We start from the raw sequence: 14,575 nt of genomic DNA on the forward strand, positions 1-14,575 counted from the left end.
CTTACTTCACTCTGTATGACAGACTCTAGGTCCACCCACCTCACTACAAATAACTCAATTTCATTTCTTTTTATGGCTGAGTAATATTCCATTGTATATATGTGCCACATCTTCTTTATCCATTCATCTGTCAACGGACACTTAGGTTGCTTCCATGTCCTGGCTATTATAAATAGTGCTGCAATGAACATTGTGGTACATGTCTCTTTTTGAATTATGGTTTTCTCAGGGTATATGCCCAGAAGTGGGATTGCTGGGTCGTATAGTATTTCTAGTTTTTAGTCTTTTAAGGAACCTCCATACTGTTCTCCATAGTGGCTGTATCAATTTACATTCCCACCAACAGTGCAAGAGGTTCCCTTTTCTCCACACCCTCTCCAGCATTTATTGTTTGTAGATTTTTTGATGATGGCCATTCTGACCGGTGGGAGGTGATACCTCACTGTAGACAACTACTTTAAATTTTTAAAGAATATCATGTGGCACGTCAATATGTGAAGCTAAACAAAACAATTTTGGAAGCAAGATGTGGTCACGGGCTCCCAGTTTGTAATCTCTGGGACAGCTCTGCTTTACACCCATGGCACCCCATTTCATTCTCAAGTATCTTGGTTTCGACAATAAATTATATCATCACCCTATCTCTGATGTATAAGAAGGAGTACTGGATTGGGACTCAGGAGGCTTGGGTTCTATTGATTCATTGACTGACTGACTCATTTATTCATCCACTTATTCAATCAACACTTAGGGAGTGTCTATTCTTTGCCAGTACTAGGTGCTGGTGAGCACTCTAGTCTTTTTTTTTTTTTTAATACATTTATTTATTTATTTTTGGCTGCACTGGGTCTTCGTTGCTGTGCATGGGCTTTCTCTAGTTGCGGCGAGCGGGGGCTACTCTTCGTTGTGGTGCGCGGGCTTCTCATTGCGGTGGCTTCTCTTGTTGCAGAGCACGGGCTCTAGGCACGCGGGCTTCAGTAGTTGTGGCTCGCGGGCTCTAGAGCGCAGGCTCAGTAGCTGTGGCACACGGGCTTAGTTGCTCCGCGGCATGTGGGATCTTCCCGGGCCAGGGCTCGAACCTGTGTCCCCTGCATTGGCAGGTGGATTCTTAACCAGTACACCACCAGGGAATTCCCTCTAGTCTTTTTTTGTTGTTGTTGTTGTTGCTATTTTTTTTCTTAAATTTATTTATTTATTTTGGCTGCACCGGGTCTTAGTTGCGGCATGAGGGATCTTTTAGTTGCGGCACGTGGACTCTTAGTTGCAGCACGTGAACTCTTAGTTGCAGCATGTGAACTCTTTAGTTGCGGCATGCATGTGGGATCTAGTTCCCTGACCAGGGATCAAACCTGGGCCCCCTGCATTGGGAGCCCACAGTCTTACCCACTGGATCACCAGGGAAGTCCCTGTTGCTAATTAATAGACTTTATTTTTGGAGCAGTTTTAGGTTTACAGAAAAACTGAGCAGAAAGTACAGAGAGCTCTCATACCCCCCTGTCCCCCTCCTCTCCTCGGAGGCAATTTCCCCTATTATTAACATCTTTCATTAGTATGTACATTTGTTACAGCTGATGAATGAATATTTATACATTATTATTAAGTACAGTCCATAGTTTACATTAGGGTTCACTCTTGGTGTTATACAGGTCTATGAGTTTTGAAAAGTGTATAATGTTACATAGCCACCACTACAGTATCATAAGGAATAGTTTCACTGCCCTAAAAATCCTGTTCTTCACCTATTCATCCCTCCCTCCCTTTCCCCAAAGTCTTGGCAGCCACTGATCTTTTTACTGTCTCTATAGTTTTGCCTTTTCCAGAATGTCATATGGTTAAAATCATACAGCATGTAGCCTTTTCAGACTGGCTTCCTTCACTTAGCAATACACATTTAACGTTCTTCTACATCTTGTCACTTAATAGCTCATTTCTTTTTAGCAGTGAAAAATATTCCATTGTCTGGATGTACCATAGTTTGTTTATCCATTCACCTACTGAAGGACATCTTGGTTGCTTCCAAGTTTTGTCAATTATGAATAAAGCTGCTATAAACATTCATGTGCAGGTTTTTGTGTGGACATGAGTTTTCATCTTATTTGAATAAATAGCAAGGAGCATAATTGCTGGACTGTATGTTAAAACTATGTTTAGTTTTGGAAGAAACTGCCAAACTGTCTTCCAAAGTGGCCGTACTATTTTGCATTCCCAACAGCAATGAATGAGAGTTCCTGTTGCTCCAACATCCTTGTCAACATTTGGTGGTGTCAGTGTTTTGATTTTAGCTCTTCATAGGTATGTAGTGGAACTCATTGTTTTAATTTGCAATTCCTTAGTGAATGATAGTGAGCATATTTTCAAACACTTAATTGCCACCTGTACAGCTTCTTTGGTGAGGTGTGTGTTAAGATCATTGGCCCATTTTTTTGATTGGGTTGTTTTCTTATTGTTGAGTTTTAAGAGTTCTTTGTATATTTTGGCTAACAGTCCTTTACTGGATATGTGTTTTGCAAGAATTTCTCCCAGTCTGTGGCTTGTCTGTTTATTCTTGTAATCTTTAGTCTTTTTAATGTAGAGTGGCATTGTCCAATAGAACTTTCTGGGATGATAGAAATGTTCTATATCTATGCTGCCCAATATGGTAGCCACTAGTTACCTGTGGCTATTGAGTACTTGAAATGTGACTAGTGCAAGTGAGGAACTGAATTTTAAATTTAATTTTAATAACTTAAATTTAAATGGTCACATGTTGCCAGTGGTGACCATATTGGACAGTACAGATATAGAACAGTTCCCTTTTGTTTTTTTTTTCTTCATAACATTGACTGGGGTCATTCTTATTTGCTCTTTCATTTACAACCTCCCTATCAATCCATTAGCAAGTCCTGTCAAATCTACCTCCACAATATTTTCCAAATCCACCCACTTCCCTTCAACCTTCACTGCTATAACTTTACTCCAAGCCACTGTCAACCCTTGCATGGACAACTCTAATAGCCTCAACATTGGTCTCCTAGCTTTCATCCTTGTCACCTACAACTTTTTCTCTATGTAGCAGCCTGAGTATTTTGTTAAAACTTAGGTCAGACCACGTTACTCGTATGCTCAAAACCCTCTATGGCTTCCAATCATACCTAGAATGAAATCCGAACTACTTAGCCACCAAGCTCTGCAGGGTCTGACCCTGTCTCTGGTCTCCTGTCTGCCACCACCCTCTTTGCTCACTCTGTCCTGGCCACACGGGGCTTCTTTATGTTGCTGGAACACACGAATCATTTTTCCCTCTTAGGGCTCCCCCTTCTTTGCACGTGTTCCTTCCACCTGGCATGCTCTGTTTCTGGATATTGTCATTCCTGACTCTTCTCATCACTCAGGTCTCAATCCAAAAGTCACCTCTGAGGGGCCTGATGACTACCCAGTCTAAGTGGCCACCCCCAGTCACTCATTTTCTGTCACATCATCCTGCTCTATTTTCTTCAATATCCTTAGCACACCGAACATATCCTGCGTGCTTATTTGCTAACTTGTCTGTCTCCCCTCACAATCTCCGTGCGGGCAGGGACGTGTCTGTCTTGCTCATCACTACAGTTAGCCCCCTCAACAGCGCTCAGGAATTGATCAATCAATATTCACTGAAGGAATGAACATCTCTAGAGCTACAGGGCAGCTGATAAAGCACTATCCCATTCAGGCCACAGATCCTTAAAGCTTGGCCATTGCTCTTAAAGCCCTTAGAAACATGGTTGAGGTGAGCTGGCATATGCTTACAAAAAGAGCCTCAACGCCACCAGGCTAAGTGGCAAATAAGTTCTGAAGACCATCAGCATCATAGCAGTTTGGAGGAATGTTGGGGGCGACCCCAGAACCCTTGGAGGCTGAGTGGCACCACTGAGGAACAGAGATGTGAATTTAGAACTGCTGAAAAGTGTTCCAACTTTCATTATAGGAGTACCCCTTTCAGGAATGTTGTCATATTGACTTAACATCTGTATTAATAGTAACTCTTTTTCTTTATATCAACTTACTTTAAACATTTTAATACTTATTTTGGCCTCATTTATCCTAAGTAATGATAATAATAACGATAACAATAATAATGTTGTGCTTAGTAGATTTTAAAACATACATTAAAATAAATATGACTATTAAATGAAAAATGTCTTTGTGTCACCTCAAATTGTCTCTCACGCAGAGGTATATGAGGCACATTTTGGGAAAAATTATCGAAGTGATCACTTTTGGACAGCTGGTGCTTGGGCTGCTTTGCTGCCACGAGCCTTTAGTATCTGCGAATCTTGGATGTGGCACCCCCTCCCCATGTCTACAGTGGGCTAGGCCCTATGCTGGGTGCTGGGGCCACAGAGGAGAACAAGACACAATTCTTGCCCTCAAGGAGCGCTCAGTCTAGCAAGGAAGGCATATATGGAGACAAACACATCATAGTCCATAGCAACAAGCCCATATAATACCAGTCTGTACAGAGTGCTGAGGGCATACAAAGAGAGGGCATGGAAGGCTTCACGGAGGAGGTGGCATCTTGAAGGGCAAAGGGAGAGAGAATGTTCCAGGCAGCAGGAACAGAGCAGGATGTATAAAGGCACCTGCAAAGTTTTTGTGGCCAGAGCACAGGATGAGGGTCAGGGACAGGGGTGGGAGGTGTGCAATGAAGCTGCAGAGATGGTCAGAGGCCAGATTATCAAGGGCCTAGAAGACCATGGTCTTATCCTAGAGGCCATGGGGAGCCTCTGAACAATTTTAAGATGGGGAGGAGGCCCATCTAGTGTGATCTAAGGCTAGAGCAAGTTCCCCAGCTGCTGCCCCATCACACCGGGCTTGAGGGTCTCACTCTTTACCTGGGAACAATGGCAGAACAAAGGATTTCTATGAAGCCTTGGGCATGTGCTGAAATGGATCGCTGATTTTAGTTTTTAGCTCTTAATTGTCAACTATATTGTTTGTCTTGGAATATAGATCCCCCCCCTGTTATCAGAAAGCCTTTCAATTACAATTAAGTATAACCACCAATTACCACTTTCCTGCCTCTGACCTGAATTAGAACCTGAGGCTGTGAATTAATCCCCCAGGCTTCTGGCATTTATAGGATATCAGCACTTAAAGGATGTTAGCCTGATGTTTCGGGTGCTCTGGTCTTAACTTGCAAGGGACTACTGCAGTCTCCAACGGAATCGAAGCGATTTCTAAAATAGCCTATGATTCATTTTTTCTCCCCTCCTGTGCCTAAATTTGCTGGCTCCATGTGGAAGGATAGGCACAAGTAACTGGAGAGGTGACATCACAGGAGTGTGCTGCGTGCCTGCAGCCAGCCAGCTTGTGGAGCTCAGCCTCGAGCGGTCTATCTGCCGGTCTGGGCGATGCCTCCCAGCCGCTTTGGAGTCACAGCTCCAGGTTCTTTGGTCCATGAGCTTTCTCCACATTTCTTTTTCAGACAAAAATTCTGGGCTGGGAAATCCAGGATAATGGGAATAGCAGCAGCAGGAAGAATAATACAGCCTTACATCTGTATAATGATTTAGAGTTGTGAAAGCCATTTGCTCCATTTTCCTCCACCCAAACACCAGTGGGAAATAGAAGCTGGGATTTTAGGCCTGCACTGGAGACAAACTCTCACTCTCTTACACAAAAGAGCAAAGTGCTAACATTCCTTGTTCCCCTCAAAGTACATCCTGAGAGATTCCTTTCAGCTTCTAGGTGCTTCCTGGAAGAGAAATTCTCCAGGACAAATTTGCCTGGCAGGCACAATCTATGAACCATGCCATGCTGATGGAGCTAGCAAGTAGTGCCAGTCCCAGCACTGCCAACTTCTTCTGCACACCCTGGCTTACAGTCCCTATGGTCCCGAAGACCTTTACTGGAGCCAAAGGCATAGCCTCTAACTGTGGAGCCCCGAAGGTAGGGTGTGTCATGAACATCTGGAAGTGCCAACGGCTGCCACGGTAGCTCAAGGTCCCGTGAAAGGAAAAAACACCACTGTATCAGCCATCATTGTGGATCCTGCAGTGAAGGGCCACTGAGCCCGCCCGTGAACAGCCAAGGAGTGGGGTGGAGGGATTCCTTCCTTGGAGGAGCCATAAAAATAGTTCTGCAGTGGTCTCATGTTGGCTCTGTGATATTCAAGCACCTGGTCTCAGCATAGCTTGGTGTCCCCAACGCTCTATTGCTACTGCCAGCATAAGAAGTCTCCCAGCCTGGCTTCCTTCCCCTGCTCCTCCCCAGCATTGTGGCTGCCGGGCAGGACACCAAAGGGGTGGCATACTCTTGCTTGGCCTTCTTGGTTAAATTTCAGTGTCACTTGTGTGTGTGTGTGTGTGTGTGTGTGTGTGTGTGTGTGTGTGTGGTGACGGTGGTGGTGGTGCACGCGGAGTGGGGGTGGAACATGATGATAGAAGCAGTGACCCACAGATGCTTAGCAGTATTGCGAGAGTGGCAGGTGCTGTGGCTGCCGTAGCTGCCACTACCGCCACCACTATGTGAATTCAGAATGACCCAGTGCAAGACCATAGGTGCCGGTTAGTGCCATGAAAATGTCATCTTGGTAAATCAAGATGCTGTACTCATGCAATTCTGTCTGTTGGAAACCTTGGCGGGGTATAAAAGCGATCCTTTGGAAAGTTGAATCGGTAAACCTATATGTGGAAAGTGACAGGCAGAGCAGAACATTATCAACTCCAAAGCAGAGAGGCCTCCCAGAACTTGTTTTCCAGCTCATGGGGGATATGTGCACTTATGAAAATAAAGGATCACTGCCTCAGCCTGTTTTAGAGATGTGAATAAAAATCTTGGCTGGGGACCGCCTCCTCTCTGGTTGACTGATTTTCCAATTGATTTGTATTTATTAGCTAATGAAATTAAAGTTGTAAAAATGATAACAGAAACATAATAAATCTCTCCCACAACTGGCTGTTTCTATGTCACTATGGTGCATTCCTCACTTTGATTACTTCAAAGTCTATTATTTTGTTCTCAATTATTCTGTTTTTCTGGCACTGGAGAAAATCAATTTGTTTTATTTTCTCTTATTCATGCACTCAATTATGCTCTTTGGGCACATTTAATCACTTTGATGTTTTCATTTTATGGCCCGTCTCTAGGCACTTCAGCTGCATTGCTGCCAACGGGCAAGCAGGACTAATTTGCATGTCACAATAGACTTGAAATTCTAACTCAATTTAGAAATCTTTATGAAATCTCCCTCCAAAATATGCCTGGAGTTTCAAAGAGGGAGAAGGATGTGGGTAAACCAGGAGCCTATAAAGATGCTTTCCTTTTCTCAAACACTGAGAGCTCTTTGGTGACCTGACTGTAGCTTGGGGATGTCCCTGTCCAGGTACAGCAGAGCAGTCCATGGGATGGGATGTCTGTAGAGTTTCCTCTGGAATTTTGTGGTGAGAATCTTGCAAAGGCTGTCCCTTGGCAGCAAGGCCAGGGAGGTTGGGCCTGCTTACTCTGGCGTAAACCGCCCCTCAGCACTGCTGGATTTGGCGGCAGTGCTAAAGACAGCACCTGAATCTCAGTTGGTTAAAGTGCCTCCGGGTAGATGGAGACAATTGTCAACAGTTAGTCATTCCAGAACACTGAGTGGTTTACCTTATTTTCTCTAATAAGTTCCAACACCCCTTTTGCCCCTCGATTATTTTAGAGCTAAAGGCTGGAGAAGACTAAAGTGATATAATTGCCTTAGGCATGAACTTTGGACAAACAGGAAAAAAAAAGCTTAATTAAACACATTAGAGGCCTCCAACTATTCTTCAAAAGTTTTTGGTTTGTTGCATACAACAACCATCAGCTCTACCTGGCAGAAAGAAAATTTTGTATTTCTTCTTCTGAACTTTGGGTATGATCTTCAGTTTCCCATGTGGAATCCCAGCTCCCTCCCTTACTTGCTGTGCGAACTTGTACAAGCTAATCAACCTCCCTAAGTCCTTTCCTATGTTAAATGGGGCTAATAATTTTATCTACTTCAGGGATAGGTTTGTTTCCTAAACTTCAGTACTGTTAAGAATTTCACCATGTTCACATATCACTTATGTGGAAACCTCTCTTACACTCTTAAAAAGAAAAAAACTTAAATTCATCCTAAGCAAGTTGTCTGTGAAATCAAAGTGTTTGATGTGGTAGTTATATTGATATTTCTTTTTAATACACGTTAAAACATACATACATGAAATACACCAAATTCATTCCTGCTTAAGAAGCTTTGATCCTGCTCTCCCCTTCATCTAGAATGTTCTTCATCCCAATTTTTGCAAAACTCCTCCCCTTATTGCATTAAACTCTATTCCCAAATGTCACCTCCTCAGGGAGGCCTTTACTGGCTATTCTATCTAAAATAGCACTCTTTCCAAATTTATCAGTAACCAACCACTAAGTATTTATTTATTTGCGCACTGTCTATCTTCCCCATTAGAACATAAGCTCCATGATGGGCAAGGCCTTCACCTGTCCTCTTTACATCTCTATCATGTAGAATAGTGCCTAGCACATATTAATACCAATTACATGTTTGTTGAATGAGTGAAACATAAAAATAAAAAATCAGCCTAGTGGTAACCAGGCTCCCCTTCCACCCCACAAGGGTGGTGTCAGAAAAGGAAGAGCGAAAAACCAGGACTTTCATCCCTGCTCAATGGCAAGGAGGCCCACCCACCACTGTGTCAGTGGAGGCCACATGGGGAGCAGTAACAAGGTGCCACTGCCATTCCTGGCCAGGGTGGTACCTTGAGGTCGAGTGGGGAGCCTGAATTTCCACCCCTGCCCAGTAGTAATGAAGTGCCCCTCCTCCCCCCAGACTGTCAATGACAGCTGAGTGGGGAACCTAGACTTTTACCCCCACCTGGAGGTAATGGGGTGGTGCTTCCCTTCCCTGCCAGCATGGTGTCAGAGGAAGCCTGCTGAAACAAGATTTAAATAAGGTGCAGGATTTCACAAAAATATCTAAAGTGTCCAGGATATAATAGAAAATCACTCATACCAACAAACGAAAACTCTTAACTTGAATGAGAAAAAGGCAAACAAGAGAGGCCAACATAGAATGACAGCAATGTTGGAAATATCCGACAAGTAGTTTAAAGGAGGCATCATAAAAATACTTCAACAGGCAATTATAAACATGTTTGAAACAAATGAAAAAAAATGTCTCAGCAAGGAAATAGAAGAAATAAAGAAAAACTAAATGGAGATTTTAGAACTGAAAAATTCAATAAGTGAAATAAAAAAAAACTCAACAGATGGGCTCAACAGCAGAACAGAGAGGGCAGAGGAAGAATCAGTAAACTGGAATATACAGAACAATAGAAATTACCTAATTTGAACAAAAGACAAAAAATAGTCAAAAAAATGAGCAGAACCTCAGGGATCACATGGGACTATGATAAAAGATCTAACAGTCATGTCACCAAGGTCCCAGAGGAAGAGGAGAAAGAAGGTGGGACTGCAAAAGTATTTGAAGAAATAATGGCTAAAGATTTCCCAAATTTGGCAAAAGATAAAACCCTACAGATTAAAGAAGCTAACTAAATTCCAAACTGCCTAAACTCAAAGATCCAAACCAAGATCTATCATAATCAAGTCCCTGAAAACTAAAGAAAAAGAGAAAATCTGGAAAGCTGAAAAACAAAAACAAAGGCTTACCTATAAGGGAAACATAATTCAAATGACAGTGGTTTTCTCATCAAAAACCATGGAGGCCAGAAGAAGGTGGTTCAGCATTTTTCAGGTGCTGAAAGAAAATAAATGTCAACCCAGAATTCTACATCCAGTGAAAATGTCCTTCAGGAATGAAGGGGAAATGAAAATATTCTCAGAGGAAGGCAAACTAAGAGAATTTGTTGCTACTAGACCCACCCTAAATGACTAGCTAAAGGAAGTTTTTGACATGGAAAGGAAATGATGAAAGAAGAAATATTGGGACTTCCCAGGTGGCGCAGTGGTTAAGAAGCTGCCTGCCAATGCAGGGGACACGAGTTCGATCCCTGCTCCGGGAAGATCCCACATGCTGCGGAGCAACTAAACGCGTGTGCCGCAACTACTGAGCCTGTGCTCTAGAGCCTGCGAGCCACAACTACTGAGCCTGTGAGCCACAACTACTGAAGCCCACGAGCCTAGAGCCCGTGCTCTGCAACAAGAGAAGCCACCGTAATGAGAAGCCCGCTTACCGCAATGAAGAGTAGCCCCCACTCGCCACAACTAGAGAAAGCCCACGCACAGCAACGAAGACCCAACGCAGCCAAAAATCAATAAATAAACACATAAAATTTAAAAAAAAAGAAATCTTGAAGGAAGGAAGAAGGAACAATGCAAAGGGTAAAAATATGGGTAAATATCATAGATTTTTCTTCTCCTCTTGAGTTTTCTAAATTATGTTTGATGATTGAAGGAAAAATTATAACGTTCTCTGATGTAGTTCTGAGTATATATAGAGGAAATATCATTAGATTATATAATAACACAATTAGATTACAAATGGGGGAGGGGAAAGGGACTTAAAAGTAGGTAAGGTTTCTACACTTCACTCAAACTGGTAAAATGGCAACACCAGTAGACTGTGATATGCTGCATATGTATAATATATACCCAGAACAACTGGTCAAAAGCCTATACAAACATATACAGTCAAAATTACTGCAGATAAATCAAAATGGAATTAGAACAAAGGTATAAGTCACCAACAGTAAAGGTAAAGAAAACAGAGAAACAAAGAACAGAGGGAACAAAGAGAAAACACAAAATAAAATGGCAGATTTAATCCATAATATCAAAATTGCATTGAATATAAATGATCTAAATACACCAATTAAAAGACAAAGATTGGCAGAGTGGCTAAAAAAATGATCCAACTATATGCTGTCTACAAGAAACTCACTTCAAATATAAGTAGGTTGAGAGTAAAAGGATAGAATAATATATGCCATGAAACATTAGTAAACAAAGGAGGAGTGGCTATATTGATATTAGATAAAGTAGACCTCAGAACAACAAAAAAATTACCATGGACAAAGAAGGACATTACATAGTGGTAAAAGGGTCAATCTACCAAGAAGATACAGCAATCCTAAATGTGCATGTGCCAAACAACAGAGCTTTAGAGTACCTGAAGCAAAACCTGATACAGCTATAAGGAAAAACAGATAGATCCACAATTAGAATTGGAGAATTCAACATCACTCTCTTAGCAATTGATAATAGAATAACTAGACAGAAAATGAGCAAGGATATAGAATAACTCAACAATGCTACCAACCAACAGGATCTAAGTGACATTGATCAAATAATCCACCAAACAACAGCAGAATATATTACATTCTTTTCAAGCACTCACAGAACATACCAAGGCATATGGTCTATGCCAAGATAGACCATATACTGGGTCATAAAACAAGCCTCAACAAATTTAAAATATTTGAAATTATACAGAACATGTTTTCTGACCACAGTGGTATCAAAGTAGAAATAAAAAAAAAAAACCTCCTGAAAAAAAACCTTCAGGTCCAGATGGTCTCATTGGAGAATTCTACTAAAAAGGAGAATTAACATCAATTCTATACTCTCTCTTGCAGAAAACAGAAGAGGAGGTAACACTTCTGAACTCATTTTTATAGGGCTAGTATTACCCTGATACTGAAAGCAAATGATGGTGTCACAAAAAAGAAAACTACAGACTAATATCCCTTATGAATATAGATGTAAGGTCCTCAACAAAATATTAGCAAATAGAATTCTTAGCAATTAATTCTTAGAATTAGCAAACAGTTCCTAGAATTAGCAAATATATGTATATATATATATATATATATATATTTTTTTACACCATGAACAAGTGGGGTTTATTCCAGGTATACAAAGCTGGTTCAGTATTTGAAAATCAATCAATGTAACCTACCATATTAAAAGGCTAAAAAGAAAAATTACATATATACTGGTATTAGTGTCAACTGATGCAGAAACAGCATTAAATAAAATTCAGCATCCATTCATGACATAAATTCTCAGAAAACTAGGAATATAGCAGGGTACTGCCTCAACTTTTAAGGAAAATCTACAAAACCTATAGCTAACATCATACTTAATGGTAAAAGACAATGTTTTCCCTCTAAGTTCTGGAACAAGGCAAGGATGTCTGTCCTCACCACTCTTACTCAACATAATACTGGAAGTCTAATCCAGTGTAATAAGGCAAGAAAAGGAAACAAAAAGCATATAGATCAGACAGGAAGAAATAAAACTGTCTCTATTTGCAGATGGTGATCTATGTAGAGAATCTTAAGGAGTCTATAAGAAAACAGCCAGAAATAATAAATGAGTTCAGGAAGGTCACAGGATACAAGAACAATATACAAAAATTGTATTTCTATATACTAGCAATGAACACATGGAAACCAAAATGAAAAACATAATAAATCAATAAAAGAAAAACTTAGGTATAAAACCTGTTAAGGATGTGTATGCTGGAAATGACAAAATGCTAATGAAGGAAATCAAAGAAGATCTAAATAAATGGAGAGACATACCATGTTCATGGATTGGAATTCTCTCTAAATTGATATACAGGTTAAACACAATTCCTAACAAAATCACAACAAGGTTGTTTTTTTTTTAAAAAAGATATAGACAAGGTTATTCTAAAGGTTATATGGAAAGGCAAAGAAACTAGTATAGCTAAAACAACTTTGAAAAAGAAAGGGGAATCACTCTACCTGATTTATTATATAGCTACTACAGTAATCAGGACAGGAATAGGTACATAGATCAATGGCACAGAAGAGAAAACCCAGAAAAAAGACTGAGACAGTTGCCTTGGAGTGAATGACAGTTTTGGAAAGGGAGGTGGTCCTAGGGAGCTATCTGGATTTTCAGCCCTTCTACTAGATTGAAGAGGCTTTACATCATGACATGCTTTTCAAGACAAATGGAAGCACCCTAGAATTACTAGAGGTACCTAAGAAAGGAATCAGTACCTCAAACATGTAAAATAGTCCATCTCCAGTCCCTTATTTTTCCAGCTGTGTGCAGGTACAGTGACCAGATTTTGTAAGCCAAAAACTGGGACATAAGGTCTGATAAAAGATTATTGTCTTAAAAAGCTCCAACATGTATTTCTTTTTTTCTGACTATAAAAGCAATACACATTCATGGGAGAAATTTTGAAAAATACAGAAAAAGAATACAGAACAAGTAAAAAATTACCCATAATTTCAATCCTACCATCAAAGATAACTACTGTTAGGGCTTCCCTGGTGGCACAGTGGTTAAGAATCCGCCTCCCAGTGCAGGGGACAAGGGTTCAAGCCCTGGCCCGGGAAGTTCCCACATGCCGCGGAGCAATGAAGCCCGTGAGCCACAACTACTGAGCCTGCACTCTAGAGCCCAAAAGCCACAACTACTGAGTCCTCTTGCCCCAACTACTGAAGCCCGCGTGCCTAGAGCCCGTGCTCCACAACAAGAGAAGCCACCGCAATGAGAAGCCCACGCACCGCAACGAAGAGTAGCCCCCGCTCACCGCAACTGGAGAAAGCACGCACGCAGCAAGGAAGACCCAACGCAGCCAAAAATAAATAAATTAAATAAATAAATTTTAAAAAAGAAGATAACTACTGTTAGCACTTTTGGTATATTTCCTTCTAGTGTTTTTCTATGCATATCCACACACTCACACACACATTATGTATATTTACAAAATTGAGACTATATGGTATTAAATCATTTCATGTCTTTTTTTTTCACTTAAGATTGTTACCATGAGCATTATTCTCTTGTCATCAAATTATCTTTAAAAATTTCTTTTTAGGGCTTCCCTGGTGGCGCAGTGGTTGAGAATCTGCCTGCCAATGCAGGGCACACGGGTTCGAGCCCTGGTCTGGGAAGATCCCACATGCCGCGGAGCAACTAGGCCCGTGAGCCACAACTACTGAGCCTGCGCGTCTGGAGCCTGTGCTCCGCAACAAGAGAGGCCGCGATAATGAGAGGCCCACGCACCGCGATGAAGAGTGGCCCCCACTTGCCGCAACTAGAGAAAGCCCTCGCACAGAAACGAAGACCCAACACAGCCATAAATAAATAACTAAATAACTAAAATAAATAAACCCCCCCCCAAAAAAAAGTTAAAAAAAAATTTCTTTTTAATTGGTTGCAACAAATTCTTCCATGTAGTTATACTGATATTGTATCATACCTCAAACTCAATGTATTGAAAGAGAACACATCAAGTATATGTTTTTGTAAAACTATCCCCCACCCCCAATGGCTCCCCATCCCAGTTGGTATCCAGGCTGGAAACCTCAGAGTCATCTTTACTCCTTCCTTTCTCCTTGATCCCCTATAAATGACATACCTCCAAGTGCTGTTGATACTCTCTTCCTAACAGCTCTCAGCCATTCGGGAGGAATAGGATAGGGAGTAGCCTACCACCACTGTTCTGGTCCAGGTCTTTGCAGGCTCACCCTTGGAATACCACCATGATCCATCCAAACACCACTGCATCATGTCATGTCCTAATTCCAGAACCTAGAATGGCTCCCACTTTACTGTATCTGATATGGACAATTCAGCCTGAAATTCAAGGAAA

General features: G+C 41.3%; 1 protein-coding gene across 5 annotated transcripts in view; it reads right to left on the reverse strand.

Moving 5' to 3' along the window:
- HDAC8 (histone deacetylase 8) overlaps nucleotides 1-14,575 on the reverse strand; it is a 243,685-nt gene that overhangs the window by 4,670 nt on the left and 224,440 nt on the right. For 2 of the 5 annotated variants that reach the window (XR_014258681.1, XR_014258682.1), the window contains one exon: nucleotides 9,646-9,733. The exons of the other annotated variants lie outside the window; for them this stretch is intronic. The gene's annotated coding sequence lies outside the window, so the exon portion shown is untranslated. The remainder of the gene's footprint in view (nucleotides 1-9,645; nucleotides 9,734-14,575) is intronic. 5 annotated transcript variants of the gene reach the window in all.

Source organism: Balaenoptera physalus (assembly GCF_965194825.1).
Source record: "Balaenoptera physalus genome assembly, chromosome: X".
In the NCBI taxonomy this organism is placed as follows: Eukaryota; Metazoa; Chordata; class Mammalia; order Artiodactyla; family Balaenopteridae; genus Balaenoptera; species Balaenoptera physalus.